We start from the raw sequence: 16779 nt of genomic DNA on the forward strand, positions 1-16779 counted from the left end.
ACAATACAACACAGTAGGACTGAAATAGTCACCAGGAGAGTAAAACATAAGAACAAAGCTATCATAGTGCCTAACAGTTTCTACTCTCCCTCTGCTTGTTCTATTTAGAGCACAGCATGTTAAGCTTCTAGCTTGCCTTTCCGAATCACTGGGGAGACATCAGCCCTCATACCTGAGCAAAGACCTGTGATCTGGTTCAGCATCTACAACGAGGCAGTCAGCGTCTAGTTGTGGTTCCCTGGTAGGAATCTCCCTCTTGCGTGTATTGGGACAAGGAAGTGATTTTATAACTAACATGTCATCGTGATCACAAAATGTCCCTACGCAGGAATGCCAAATCTAAACTCCTACCACGTCTATCGGCAATGTACCAGACTGTATCCTTGACTGAAGCACAGAGTGAATATTTTATGGAGAACTCCAGTGCTGAAGTAGGCAAAACAGTGTGATATGAATAAAAAAAACAACACCGTAGAACTGGCTATTTGAAAAATAACAGTACGAAGCCTAATAAAAAGCATTTAGAGCAAAGTGCACAGAGGCTCTAAGCTGCCAGCAAATGACTAAAACACATCCAGGGCAAAGTGCACAAAGGCCTAAAGCCTGAAGCTAATGCGCAAAGGATACGTAAAACTAACCACACTACAAAGTCCTTGGTGTTCCCCTGTGGTCATTGTCCCAAAACCGGACGGTTCGATAAGATTTTGTATTGACTTCCACCGACTAAATGAAATTTCCCTATTCGACACGTAACCAATTCCAAGAGTGGATGACCTACTCGAACGGCTGGGCAAAGCCCGATATATGTCGACACTCGATTTAACAAAAGGGTACTGGCAAATACCCCTAGCACCAGCTGATAGGGAGAAAACTGCTTTCTCCACTCATTCAGGACTCTACCATTTTACGGTACTTCCATTTGGGCTCCACGGGGCTCCAGCCACATTCCAAAGACTAATGGACCACCTTTTAAGGCCTTTCAAAAAGTATACAACTGCCTATTTAGACGATATTGTGGTTTTCAGCGACACCTGGGAAGACCATCTTGTCCATCTCCATGAGATATTCCAGGCACTACACACAGCCGGTCTCACAGCCAATCCAAAAAAATGCCATCTGGGTTATGACCACATTGCTTATCTGGGGTATTTCATAGGAAAGGGTCAGCTCCGACCTCAAAAGAGCAAGATAGAGGCAATCCAGCAAGTCCCTACACCCTCAACTAAACAGGAACTTCGCTCCTTCTTGGGGTTAATTGGTTATTATCGACGTTTTATACCTCGGTATTCTTCCTTAGCCGCCCCCTTCAATGACCTCCTCAAGAAAAACCTCCCATCGAAGTTAACATCCCTCTCTGACAAACAGTTAACTAGTTTTAATCAATTAAAATCCTTCCTCACTACAGAGCCAGTCTTACGGTGTCCTGATTTTTCTAAGGTTTTCCATCTCTATACAGACGCCTCGGACGTGGGGTTAGGGGCAGTGTTTTCACAGCCTGACGATAATGGGCATGACCACCCCATTGTCTTCATTAGTAGAAAACTGTTACCCAGGGAATGTCACTATCCGAGTATTGAACGTGAGTGTCTGGCTATCAAATGGGCTGTGGAGAACCTGAGGTACTACCTCCTGGGACATCCTTTCGTTCTGTTTACTGACCATGCTCCCCTAACCTGGTTGGCTTCCCATAAGGACTCCAACTCCAGAATCCTTAGATGGTTTATGGCACTTCAACCCTTCTCTTTTCAGGTCCGTCATATTCCGGGTACTCTCCAAGGCCCTGCTGACTACTTGTCTCAATTTTCTGGTTCTTCGGAACTATATCAGTCCCGATCTTGGGATGGGGTGTGTAGCCGGCTAACGGATATCCCGGCTACTAGCACTACAGAATCGGGAACGGAGTCCCGATTCTACTTCCTGGACGACGCCCCGCCCGGGCGTCCTAGCAACCACGACGCCACTAGCCTCAAAGGGAACCTGGATATCCGGGTTCCCGAAAGAATAGAAAATAAAAAATGGACTACACGAGAAGGGGGAGGAGGAAAAGAAAAACGCCGACTGAGACGCGGGACGAGGGAGGAAAAGACCGGAGGACACGGAAAAGAGACCGGATGCTGGAGAAACCCTGAAGACGACCACCCAAGGCCAGATTACGACCAAGAGGGAACCCGAAGGACGAAGATTCCGCCACGTCCCAGGAGGGACGTGGCTTAACCAGGTATGGTCCTATATCAAGGACAAGCTCTGGTTAAAGGGGAGGGGGATGACAGAGGAGGGGGGAGAGGGGATACTGCAGGGAGGGGGAGGGGGAAGTTTGGAGAGAGTGGAGGAGGAGGAGGGACGCTAGAGAGGTGGAAGAAGGGCAGGTAGAAACAGGAGTCATATAGAGAAAGAATAGAAGTCTGAAATGCTAAAGAGCACTCCGTAGAAAGAATTAAGAGCACTATAATTAAAGAGCACCCAAAGATAGAAACCTACCACGAAGAAACACTACGAGGTGATTTTTCTGCACACCCTCTTTTATAACATTAATCACACTTTACCAGGAGACGGGTCTCTCTCTCTCTCTCTCTCTCTCTCTCTATCTCTCTTTCTGTCTCTCTCTCTCTCTCCTTTTCTTCTTGTAGTCTTAATATTAACCATATATACACAAAACCCTGACTCACCCATCTCTCCGTTCCTCTTATTTCCAGTGCATCTGGGAGACCCAAAAAAAGAATATCTTCGCCAGTCAAGAGGAAACCTGGGGAAAAGAGAAGAGACAACTTGTTACGGAGAACTCACAAACCATATAATCCTGAAGTCTTTCTCATATCTTTAAAGAACTTTAAATAAAATCACCATTTCCAACCCACTCGAGCATCCTAGTCCTTATTATCGCCACACCCACTGCCACAATGTCCTCCAATATATTACCCGCTTTCGACAGCTAGCGGCTGAGACCACTTGGGTGGAACGAACTCTGATGACTTTATTCCGTAGAGGACTGAAAGAGGAGATTAAATATGAGTTAGTACACTCCCCCCGAGTTGAAGATCTTCGTGGTCTGATGGATCAGGCTCTTTCCATTGAATGCCGTCTCCAAGAACGACGTATGGAGAAGAGAAAGAGTAGAGGATCTTCTCAGCCAAGCACTTCACGTGTCTTTATGCATCGTCCCGAGGAACCTCGTCCTCCCGCCAGAGACACCGAAGGCGAACCTATGCAAGTGGATACCACTCGAGGCCCACTTTCCGTTAGCGAATGGGAAGACCAACGTAGGAAAGGATTGTGCCTGTATTGTGATGCTGCCGGCCACATGCTTCGTACCTGCCCCGTTCGTCCTCAAAGGCCATCGGGAAACGCCACTTCCCGTCCTCTGTAAGAAGGGAGGGGACGGGATCATCGGCTATACCTTCCATCAGTTCATTCAAGGACAATGCCACGACTTTGTTTATGTTACCTGTGACGCTACATTTACCGGACGGCCGTCAAGAGAGAACAATGGCTTTACTTGACTGTGGTGCCAGTGGCATATATATGGATGAAACCTGGGCCACGACTCAACAAATACCAACACAACCCAAAGAAACCCCAGAACAAGTTCACACAGTGGATGGGTCCTTAATATCCTCTGGTCCAGTTGATACCACCACCACGACACTGAGTTTACAATTCGGAAACCACCAAGAACACATCTCATTTGATTTAATATCATCCCCCAATCATACTATCATTTTGGGAATTCCGTGGTTCATAAGACATAACCCTTATGTAAATTGGGAAACCCGGACTATTTCCTTGTCCTCACAGTTTTGTCATGAGAACTGCTTTGCTTTAGAAACTTATTGGTCACCCAAGAGGTTGATGCCTACTGAAATTATTACCAGATGTTCCATCAATACAGTTCGAGGTGTCCCCGATCACTATCTAGAATTTCAAGATGTGTTCCAAAAACCAACCAGACCTGTGTTACATCCACATCGAGATTTCGATTGTGCTATTCCCTTGGAACCCGGAGCTATCGTTCCCTTTGGGAGGATGTATTCACTCACAGAACCTGAAAGGGAAGTTCTAAAGGAATATCTGCAAGAAAACTTACATAGCGGTCTTATTGTACCATCGTCCTCTCCGGCAGGGGCTCCCCTCTTTTTTGTACCCAAGAAGACGAAGGATCTTTGTCCCTGCCTGGATTTTCGAGGTCTAAATAAAATAACTATAAAAGACCGTTATCTTTTGCCCCTCATCAAGGATATACTAGAGGCAGTCAGAGGGGCTCAACGATTTACCAAATTGGATCTTCGTGGAGCCTACCACCTTTTGCGTATTAAAAAAGGAGACGAGTGGAAGACTGCCTTCCCGACCCCTTTTGGTCATTATGAGTACAGAGTTATGCCTTTTGGTCTCACTAATGCCCCCTCCATTTTCCAAAGATTTATGGGCTCTGTGTTCTCTGATCTCTTGAACCATACGGTCGTCATCTATTTAGACAATATCTTATTCTAGACGTCCTGAACTTCATTCCTCTCATGTGAAACAAGTCCTCCAGAGACTCCGGGAACATCAACTGTCCTGTAAACTGGAAAAGTGTGAGTTTGACAAGACCGAAGTCAAATATTTGGGATTTCACCTTAGTCCCACTGGAATAGCAATGGACCAGGAAAAGGTGCAAGCCATCCCAGACTGGCCATCACCTTCCTCTATTAAGGAAATGCAATGTTTTCTAGGATTGGCTAACTTTTATCGGCAGTTCATCTTAGACTTTGCAGAACAAACCAGCCACATAACTCAAACATTAAAAAAGGAAAATTTTAAGAAAGGCTTTGTCTGGACAATGGTGGCTGAAAAGGCTTTTCAGAGTCTAAAAAAGGCCTTCACTCAAGCACCGATATTGATAGACCCAGATACTAACAAACAATTTATTGTTGTTACTGATGCTTCCGAAAGAGCCATTGGAGCTGCCTTACTCCAACAACAAGATGACGGTCTTGAACATCCTGTGTTCTATTTGTCCCATGTACTCTCTGCATCGGAACAACATTACTCAGTACTTGAAAGGGAGTTGTTAGCTCTGAAAACAGCCTGCCTAGAGTGGAGACAGTTTCTTATGGGTTCCAAAGAGCCGTTCGAGGTGAGAACAGACCATCATAATATACACTCTTTACGTAATTGTTTATGCCAGAACAGTTGTCAGGCTCGTTGGGCCTTTTTCTTCAGTCAGTATGACTTTTATGTCACCTATATTCCTGGATCCCAAAACATTCTGGCTGATGCTCTGTCTCGCCGTTATCCAGATTGTACTTCTACCCCATCTCAGTATCTACTTGAGCCCAGTAAAATCATCGGAGTAGCTCAGTCTTTCCTGGATGAGGTACAACTGGAATATTCTAGCCTGACTGATCAAGAATTAAAGAAACTGAACATATGTAAAATGCAAGGGTATTATTATTATAAGAACTTGTTGTTTCTCCCTACTAATGGAGTAAGAGAAAAGGCACTACAAATGTGCCATGATTCACCGGTCGCTGGTCATAGAGGCATTAAGGCCACAAGAACTACTCTCGCGATCTTTCTGGTGGCCTACCTGGAAATCGGATGTCGAAAAATACGTGCAGGCTTGTCCCATATGTGCTCAAGTAAAGATCCCCCGTACCAGACCTGCAGGATTACTACAACCATTACCTGTTCCACCGGCTCCCTGGCACACCATTTCTACTGATTTTATGTGTTCATCAGCAGGAAACCGGGTTATCATGGTCACCATAGATTCCTCTACTAAGGTGGCTCACTTCACTGACCTGAAAAAACTACCTACGTCCCAAGAACTAAGTCAGATATTTATCCATCATATTTTCCGTCTCCATGGACTTCCACACAGCATTGTATCTGACAGGGGACCTCAGTACATCTCCCGGTTTTGGAAACATTTTTGTAGGACACTGAATATCAACATAGCACTATCATCGGGTTTACATCCTCAAACCAATGGACAGACTGAGCATCTCAACCAAGGATTGGAGCAGTACCTTTCCTGCTTTTGTAATTCTACCCAGAGCAACTGGAACACTTACCTTCCTATTGCTGAATTCTCTTACAATAACACTGTCCATAGTGCCTCCAAGGTCACTCCTTTTTTCTGTTCTTATGGCTATCATCCTACCTCTTTTCCCACTACTCCTCAGTCTGCCTCTTCTCTTCCTTCTGTTACTTCATTCTCCAGACGACTTTTACAGATCCATAAATTGATTCGAGTTAACTTGTTGAACACCAAGATACATGAAGAGAATAGCAGACAAGAAGCGTAGGGATGCTCCAGAATATCACCTTTAGGATAAAGTCTGGCTTTCGTCAAAATTTTTACCTTTACGCCTTTCTCAAAATAAGTTCACACCTCGTTACTATGGTCCTTTCCGTATCCTTCAGCTGATTAATCCTGTCACTATCCGTCTTCACCTGCCTCGTACCTGGAGGATTCACCCGGTCTCTCATGTTTCTCAGCTTAAACCCTATGTCCCTGATCCTTACCCTCGTCAGTTTCCCTGTCCTCCTCCTGTGTTTGTGGATGATGTACCTGAATATGAGGTACAAGAGATTCGTGACTCTCGTATCTTTCACAAACGTCTTCAGTATTTGATTCATTGGAAGGGTTACCCTCTCAGTGAATGCTCTTGGGAAGATGCATCTTCTGTTCACGCACCTCTTCTGATTCGCCATTTTCAGCGCTTGTTTCCGCACAAACCTGGGCCTTCGGGGGGGGGACCTACTGTCGCGCCGCTGTGCGTGGCATGAGCCGAATATTCGGCTCGGGCCGCAGCACGTGGTCACAAGACGCGCCGCGCCCCCAGCCTGCTCTGTACCTTACGAGGCCCCAAATTGGGCATGGGGCCTTGTTCTTTTTTAGCGCACTGCGTGTCTAGGCAGGTCTGACCCCCCCACTCACCTGTTCTTTTCTTTTCTTCTTTATTCTGGACATCTGGGTGTGACTTCTTTTATGTTTTTCCCCCTTTCCCATAGTACCCTTCTCTTCCCAGCATTCCTTGTTCCCTACTCTCTATGGTTCCTAGTCCATTCTGTTCTATGTGCGTTTCCCTATCTAAGATGGTGTCCTTTTACTTCCTGTTGGTCGTTTCCTGTTTGTTGGTATTTAAGGGCTGTGTTTCTTTCTCTCCTTGCGCTGCAACACTTTCTGTTTGGATGGTGTCTTCGCTCCTGCTTCCTTGTAGTCTTGTGCTGGTTCTCGTCGGTTCCAGTGTATTTTCCTGTATTTTGTTCCTGCTGTTACCTATTCTTTTTGTTCCTGTTGCAGGATTCTATCTTTTTGGAGGTTTTTTCCCCCTTTCAGGGTTTTTTTCCCTCTGGCACTACTTCTGAGGGACACGGCCTGTTCTTGGCGTACCCATTGCCTGCAGCACCGTGGCTCCCAGATAGAGTCGTCCCTTCTTGGGCCAAGGCCGAACATTCCAGAACAGGATCCACACCACTCGCTCTGCGGCCTCCAGGGTAAAGCAGCACGTAAGTCGTGACAGCTACATGCATGGCCTCTTTGGCTGTATATATCATAACACAAATGAGAGAGTGGGGGAGAATTTGACTCAGAGGAAGAGCCAGTACCCCATACTGTCTCCCCATGTTACAGAACCATATACACAAGGAGTATGGGGTGTGGTTAGGGGTGTCAAAGAAATTTCCCTGAGCCCTAGAATCATAGGTTTTAAGACTTGGTAGTGTGTCAAGAGTAACTGTGAAGGGGGAAGGAAATTTTCCTTTATGGACTAGGTGGTCTCACACACATTATAGTGTCTTGCTTCATCATATGACCACCTAGCCCCATCCGGGTAGGACAGTGCCACCTGGACGGACTCAACCTCCAAGTTAAAAGAACTTGGAGGGAGTGCTAAAATTAGAATTGTCTGGATAAACAAGGGATCCAGTTGTCCTAGGGAAATTATAAAAATACCTACTCAGTCATCTGTGTAATAGTGCACCTTTAATCATGGTGACTGCTGGTATGCTTAAAAGAAGTGATGGGACACCTTCTGAGAATAATGACTCGAAGGGACTCCTAATCGTTGATTCATGGTCAACATGTTCCTGCCCACTTCCGAGAGCCAAAGGAGGTCTGGGGGCATTCGTCAGGGCCTAGGATCCCTAAATATATATATTACATTTTCAGGTATGAGGGGATTGCCCTAGTAAGGAAAGGAAGCCAACCTGTGGGCAGCTTGACCACGGCTGTCCTATTCCTGCTGGGCTAATTGCCCCTGGTCTATGGGAGGGGGGAGTCCCCTTATAGTCACACATACTCCAAAGGGAGGCGCCCGCCTTGAACACCTAATCCGTTCCCCTCCCTGACCGCTTGACTGTATGTCAGAATATCATTTAAAAACTAAGTTCAAACAAAAATACCAGAACAAATATGAGGAACCAAAATATTTAAATGGTAAGTATAGATTTAGTATTTAGCACAGAAGCAGCAGCACTCAAAACAATGTTCATAATAAAGATGTCCTCCAGTTAAGTTGGTTGTAGTGGATTCCTTTAATTAGTAGCCAAGGGCATCAAAAGAGATTGGTTGAGCATTGATCCATAAATACAGTCAAGTAGTCAGTTGAGCATATTTCCATATACACAGCCAACACGTGTTTCGTCACACCAGGTGAGTTTTTCAAGGCTGCAAACATCTAAGACCAATCTGGTCAATTCAATCAGCATTTCAGTGTGTTCAAACAATGTGGCGTCCCTACCAGAGAGTGAGGCGGTAAGCACAGAGATTCCCTTTTCCAATGGAATGCAAGTGTAAAGGGAGACAACATCTAGTGTAGCAAACAAGCAATCAGATGTCCAATCGATGTCTTCTAACTGACTCACTAGGTGCTTACTGTCACGAATATAAGGTAGTAAGTTTTGAACCAATGGTTGGAGGTATACGTCAATGAACTCGGAGATTTGTTCAGTGGGGGAGCATAGGCCAGATATGACGGGCCGTCCTGGTGGGAAAGGACCTGCTTTGTGTACTTTAGGTAAGATGTATATACATGGTGCACTTGACGTCATGTTAAGCATGTATTTGAATTCTAGGTCTGTAATAAATACAAAGATCCGCTAAAATGTCAGTTTGTCACTAATTTTGTTAGTGATGGGGGTGGGAGGGCAGCAGCTGAGTTTAGCATACGCCTGGAAATCCTCAAGTTGTCTGTTGATCTCACTGATGTAGTCATTATGATTCATGATGACCACGTTTCCCCCTTTGTCAGCCTCTCTAATGACTATGCTAGTGTCATTGCTAAGCTCCTTGAGTGCTCTGAACTCATTGTTGTTAAGGTTAGATACTTTGGGGGTCATTCTGACCCTGGCGGTCGGTGACCGCCAGGGTCACCGACCACGGGAGCACCGCCAACAGGCTGGCGGTGCCCCGTCGAGCATTCTGACTGCGGCGGTTCAGCCGCGGTCAGAAACGGAAAGTCGGCGGTCTCCCGCCGACTTTCCGCTGCTCGGGAGAATCCTCCATGGCGGCGGAGCGCGCTCCGCCGCCATGGGGATTCTGACACCCCCTACCGCCATCCTGTTCCTGGCGGGTCTCCCGCCAGGAACAGGATGGCGGTAGGGGGTGCCGCGGGCCCCTGGGGGCCCCTGCAGTGCCCATGGCATTGGCACTGCAGGGGCCCCCGTAAGAGGGCCCCACAAAGTATTTCAGTGTCTGCCATGCAGAGACTGAAATTCGCGACGGGTGCCACTGCACCCGTCGCACCCCTGCAACTCCGCCGGCTCCATTCGGAGCCGGCATCCTCGTTGCAGGGGCATTTCCGCTGGGCCGGCGGGCGCTCTTTTGGAGAGCGCCCGCCGGCCCAGCGGAAATGTAAGAATGGCCGCCGCGGTCTTTTGACCGCGGTGCGGTCATTTGTCGGCGGGACTATGGTGGGCGGCCTCCGCCGCCCGCCATAGTCAGAATCAGGCCCTTTGTTTCTACTCCTAGGGTTATGTTTGTCCTCCAGTTGGTAAAGGTCAATTCACCAGTGATGGTGTTACGGTTTACTCACTTTGTGACAGATATCAGGACACTGCTATGTGGTGGGCACAATCTATGAGGTGGCTCTTGCTAACCTACACAGGTTTATCTGGTTAGATTGCCTTATTTCAAAGCCACTTTGTGCAGATTTGCACAGGCACGTCAACACCCGTCCTTCACTTAATTATGGACGCATGCCTTATCAAGTGAAATCACATGTGCAACCACTATGCTATCATCCTCTATTTTGATATATCTGAACTGGGCAACTACATCTCTATGAATATTTTTCAGCCTTGAAAAAGTCACCTGTTGTGACGAAACACGTGTTGGCTGGTATAGGAAACTATGCTCAACTGACTACTTGTATGTATTTATGGATCAATGCTCAACCGATCTCTTTTGATGCCCTTGGCTACTAATTAAAGGAATCCACTACAACCAACTCAACTGGAGGATATCTTTATTATGAACATTGTTTTGAGTGCTGTGGCTTCTGTGCTAAATTTCTTGTTTTGTGTTTCTTTGAAGCACTTCCGTATGCTCTTGGCTAGTGGAGCATCTTACTGCATAGCACCATAACCCGCCCCATGTTTGCACGATTTCCGACATGAACTACTATTGACTACACTTGCTCAACATGTGGGAAGTGCACCCCTTTCTACCACTACTACCCACCCCTTTCTTGTATATATTTAGTATTGTTGAGTCAACATCCACAAGGCTGCATGATGGAACAACGCATGTGCCAACCACGCATGCCTGAGCAACGCAGTCAGAACAACAACCACATTGTTACCATGAATGCCTTTACCACGCATGCCATTACAATGTTTTTTCATTGTAAAGGCATGCCTAGTAAAGGCATTTGTGAAACGGCATGCGTGGTTGTAGCATGCCACCCCGTCCTAAAAACACAACTACCCCGACGCCCACACTCGCGCTAAAAACACTACCCGACCCCCACAACCCTGCCACTAAAAATAAAAGTACCCCAACACCCCCCACCCACCCTGAGCCCTTAAACTTTTCCCGACCACCCACCTGTCCTAAATAACAACGGCCCTAAAATCAAAACGATTCCGACCCCATCCCACCCCTAAAAAAAAAAACTACTGACCCCACCCCCAAAAATAAAACTATCCCACCTCTAAAAACAACATTACCTGAACCCCCACCCCAGCCCTAAAAAACAAACTACCCCAACCCCCACCCCTAAAAACAAAATTAACCTGACCCCACACCCCACCCTTTAAAAATAAAAAACAAAAAAACAACCTCCCCATCCCTAAAAATGACCCCCCTCAACCCTGCCCCAGCACCACTTACCTGACCGCATCCTCTCCCAATGCACTCTCCCTTTTTCTCTGCCTTAACCATGCATGTGCGTTGTTCAGCACATGCATGGTTGAGGCAGAGAAAAAGGGAGTTGTTGTTAACGCAAGCGTGGTTCTGCTTGCGTTAACAACATACTCATTGTTCGGGAGTTGTTGTTCCGGATGTCTTCCCATCCACAAACCTAGGTGAAATATTGAACCAAATGCTAGCAAAATATATATTCCAGTTGGGTACATGTTTCCTCAGACTGGAGCAAAGATTAAACTAGATCCAAATACACTGTAGATCCAAAGCTTGGCAGAAATTGCCAGTTAGTTGATTTACACACATTAAAACTTTTACACAAAGGTTAGCAGAACAGACCCCCATGGGTGTGTGGGCTCTATCAGTAATATATATTTGAACCTAGATTCCAGAACAACTTTTGTCCGACCTAAAGAGGCAATTTTATTTTTCCAGAACAACCAGTAATCCCGACTTAAACAGAACAAAGGTCCATGCATACAGGTGTCGCAGCTGACCTGAACAAATATGAATTCAGATTAAAACAACAAATATGCCTCAATGAGGCATGCGTTCCCCATATCCAGAGTAATATTTGAACTCATTACACCGGTTCCTATAATGGATCTTTTGTCTGATCAGAAAAAAAATGTCAAACTCAAATTATCTGTGTCAAATGCCCAGGTGGTATGGTTACTAATTAGAGACCGCAATGATAAATGGATATATCTCTCATCTTCCTGTGTCATTCCCCAAAAAGAAGAAATGCAAATGACGGAAAACTAGAGGTCAGGTAAAAATGACTCATTTGCAAATGTCTTATTTTAGTGCCCTGTTTCATAATGGTCAATTCACAAAGCTATTCGTAAACTGAGTTTGACTTATTGAACTTAAGTGACAAAATGAATGCATTTGTGATGGCAAAAACCCAATTTTGTATTGACCAATGTTACCCTATTAAATGACATTTGTAAATGGGAAAATTGTGTGATTAGTGTAGAAGTTCTGTGTTTGCAAACTGCAGGTTGAGGGTTGATCGTTGGGCTTTCTGGAATGTCCCGCCCTCTCCAGTAATTCAGCAGTCACAAAGTCTCAAGTTTGTGACGAGTCCCTTACCCCTTGCACGTTCCCGTCTTTTACAGGCTTGCAAAATTATATGTCACAAAGTCCCACAAACTTTTCTTTCGGTGTGGGACCTGGTGGAGGTCGCCCACATATTTCATGACTGTGTGTATGAAAGGGGATCTCTTACTGGATGTAAGTATTTTTACCATGCAGAAATCAAAATGAAAATTATGTGCAATGCACACATTAGACGTTTGCCTGCAGAGCTGTCCACCTAATGAAAGTACTGAAAGTTTTATGCATGCACGTTCCACAGTGCTTAATTTGTAAATAAAAAGGTGCCGGTGCCCAAAGCCCTCCTCTGAAACTCATGGCTGCTGCAATTAAATTCCGAGCACAGAATACTGAGACAGTATTATCCTGAAGCCACCTCTGGCTACTTTAATCCATTTACAGCCACTCCTGCCCCTTCAGCTCACTCTTGCAGCTTTCTGCTTTCTCCCTTTGTGACGCTTTTTCGTGTCTGTCTTCCTCCGTCTTTCCCAAATGTATGCTTTGCTTGTATCAAATGCTTAAGGCAGAAGACTAAGCGGCGGCCCTTAAAAGTAAGTGCCGGTGCTCAGCACCGGAAACAACAAGCACAAATTAAGCACTGACGTTCCTCCAGAAAACAACAACAGCCAAAGGTTCTCAGGTGAACGCTTGAATACTTTTAGAATTCAAGAAAAATATGAAAACAGAGCACATTTCAACTTTTTCAGGCAAATACTGAATATATATTTACTGAATGGGGAACCTGCGCAGCTATGAGGGAGGTGCAAACATGGTCTCCGCAACACATGTGGTACCTCACTTTAGAATTTCTGCGCTGCCAGTACACATTATGGAATGCATCAGCGTTTTCATTCTCCCATAACATTTAGATAATTATTCTGTTCTCGTCGTGCATAAAGCTTTTCAATTTTGTTTCACATTTACTGTGAAAAGTTCTTTCACTGCACAACAAGAAGAGTTTAATGCTAACTTGAACCCAACTAAGGCAAACACACATGAGCAATTCACACAACCTGCAATATATTTCCATGCTGGGAAACACAGGTAGATGTTTTTCCCACTGCAAGTTCCAAATTTGTTGAGCTTTTCTTTCCACAGTATCACTTTGGTGGAAATGCTCAGAGCTGAAGATCTGATGCCCCCCGTTTCGTGGGGTCGCGGAAGAACCCACTAAAATCCTGCTCAGTCTGTGAGACAGATCGCTCTCAAGTAGGTTTGGTAGTAATAATTACTATGTAACATAATGAAACTATCGAGTCATTTGGCAGATAGATAGCTGCACACGTGTCTGTAGAATGTATTTTCCCTGTCAGCATAATGTGGGTAAATATGTAGAAGTAGAAGGGGAACAAAGTCTACTGGAACCGAGCCAACGCCTGCTGGGGAAGCCCATGCAATTATTTAGACTCTTGGCCCTTTCACAATTTTTAGAAATGAGTGGGTAACGGGAAACTCACATTAAAATCTTCAAAAATGCTCAGACATTAATTCTGAAGTTGTCTGGAGCTCATAACCCGCAGATTTGTATAGACTAACCTCACCAGACTAACAGACAGGCTTCTGTGGGCAGTCAACAAAAAATATTTAAAATTTGAGATAAGAAATCAGCTTTATTTACTCCTATTACCAATCTTTGGGTGCATTTTTTGCAGCTGCTGTGGATGGTATAGGAGTGTTGTTTGCTGCAAAAACAAATCATTGTGTGCACTAGAATGCATGTGCTTAAATGCTTCCGAAAAACTTCAAAAGGTGCTAGAACAATAAGGGACCGGAGAAAAGAAATAATATCAAACAAATTAGATAAAGTGAATTTCCATATCTTAACATTACAGATTGGCTTTGTGTCTAGTATGTGTTAGGCATGCAGTTGATTGCAAAACAAGAAAGGGGTGAGATATTCTGCTGCTAGAAAATTGATTCCCTGTAAGTAAAAGAAAAAATCTAATTTAGGAGAATTACAATGTGAAAAGTTTGCAGATCATCACTGAATAGCACATATATTCTCGTTAACTAATTGCCACAATTCAGTACCCATGTAGAGAGCATCAAAGTTATCAACCCTAGTGGCAAAAGAACATTAGATGGACTTATTTATGTAATAATATATATATATATATATATATATATATATATATATATATATATATATATATATGACACGTGAAAATACATTTTACAAATCATGTATGTTCTGATTAAGACCTTGTTGCAGAGAGGTACATGGCTAGAGTTTGAGATGTGCTTTAGAGGAAGCAAAGAAGTGTTTCAGGATCCAAAATATGTTGTCCCGAAGGATAAAGATTCAGCATTTACCGAATTTACCTTCAGTAGATGAGTTCACTGTGAATCATAGTCTAGTTCCAGTTTCTTCACATCTGTTGGAAGATCAATTTTCTAGAAGTGGAAATCTTTTGCAAAGGTGGGCACAGCTCAAATGAATAGTTCATTTAAAAATAGCTATATTGGTTTGACAAATCAGGAGAGATGTAAAATATGTGAAATTTAGCTCCAGACATGAGACCTCTTATGCTATGGGGTATGCTATGGGGTATGCTATGGGGTATGCTATGGGGTAGTTGGATAAAAACAGAGAGATAAATTAAAATTGATCATATATGAAAAATCTTTATGCAGCATGGCATAGCTAGTGGCAGGTTAATTAGTCTTTCAAGCAAGTCTTTAGTGACTTTTGAGCTAAGTAGGTTTGCAGCCCAGGATTTTTTTAAAATATGAAAGGGTTCTTTTCCACGTTTCATAAGTAAAAAAAATTAAATAACAATATAAAAGTATACAGGAAGTAGAAGTATGTCTAAATCTGCAATTGTTGGGATTTATAAAAAATATGAATTCATTGGGGAGAATTCATTCGAACTAACCAATCGACCCACAACTTCAGCAGGCCCTGGTCTTCTCTGAAACCCAAAGAAATGAACGACTTGCTGACATTTCGACCATTTTAGAATTTCAACGTGCTGGCCATTTTTCCCACCTTATGCACACCCCCTTTTTATTTATTCTTACCCTGCTTCTGTTAACCTCATCAGCAGAGTTACACCTAATGTAAAAAGCACTATTTATAAGGTTATGCTCTCCTCTGGTCCAAGCGTGGCATTTGCTGTGCTAGGAATTATCCTAGTTAGGTCTAGGCTTCATTGAGGGCTAATACCTGGTTTGGCAAATGACTCATGAAGGCTCTTCATAGATAACGTTTCTGCCTCACAATGGTGATACTGCCTGTTAGAAACTGGGTTTCTGGTTGGCAGAAGCATGTACCCTGTCCAAGCAGGAACCACAATCTTAGTCAGAATAAGTCACAAAAACACCCTTAGTTAACCTGTGCTCATCCTCTTCTAGCTTCGCACAGATCAGTCAGGCTTAATTTAAGAGTCAATGTGTAAATTATTTGTGCAACTCTACAAACAGTAAACTAGTGAAAACACCTCACAAAAAGATACTGCATCTGCTTTGAGAAATAGAACTTGATTTAATAATTAAAACCAGGCCAAAATGAAAAACATCCAATAAGTAGAACTTGAGTTATGAATTTTAAAGTATAAACTGGCATACAGCGCCTAAAGGCATAAAGCACCAATTGCGGCACGCTGGTCGCGCTATAACGGGTCAAAGTGAAATGTTCAAGCAGACTGAAATGGGAGTGTGGGCCGGATATAGTTCCAGATTAGTCCCACTGAAGTTTTACCTTCACAGGAATTGGGCCAAGTGTCTCGTTCGCGGGGAAGAAGTTTGCTGGGAGCAGGGAGAGCGTAGCAGGGGATGGTTGGCCGGGCGCAAAGAGGCGACCTGGTATCGTGGACCGGCGGGCTTTAGCCTTGCAGATGTGAGCAGCATTACTTGTTGTGCCAAGAGATGAAATTGCAGCTCCTCGCACTGGTTTTCCGGGCAGCAAGGAACGGACACCTCCCCTCCCAGCTAGTAGTAAGGAAGCAACGCCGCACCGGCTCCAGCGACTCCTCACCTTTCCGACTCCGTGCAACATCTTTTGTTTCCTTGTTTTCCAAGGTACTGTACCTGGGGTCTGTGTGACTCCTTGACTTGCTCGCACTCCGCTGCGAGTGGTGTCAGACAGATCAGCACAACTCTGTCAAGATGTTGTGATAGTCCAGTTGGAGCTATTGTGCTTCTAATCGCTTTACTAGGATTTAATCTTTAAAAATTTGTATCCTTGCTTGTGTATTTTTAATTTTTGTCATTTTGATCTTGTTCGATTCAGATATATGTTGGCTATTTTTCTAAACTGGTATGAAGTCCTTTTGTAGTATTTTCACTGTGTTGCTGTGTGGGTGTGTACAAATACTTTTCACATGGCCTCTGAG

The sequence above is a fragment of the Pleurodeles waltl genome, chromosome 12, assembly GCF_031143425.1.
Source record: "Pleurodeles waltl isolate 20211129_DDA chromosome 12, aPleWal1.hap1.20221129, whole genome shotgun sequence".
Lineage (NCBI taxonomy): Eukaryota > Metazoa > Chordata > Amphibia > Caudata > Salamandridae > Pleurodeles > Pleurodeles waltl.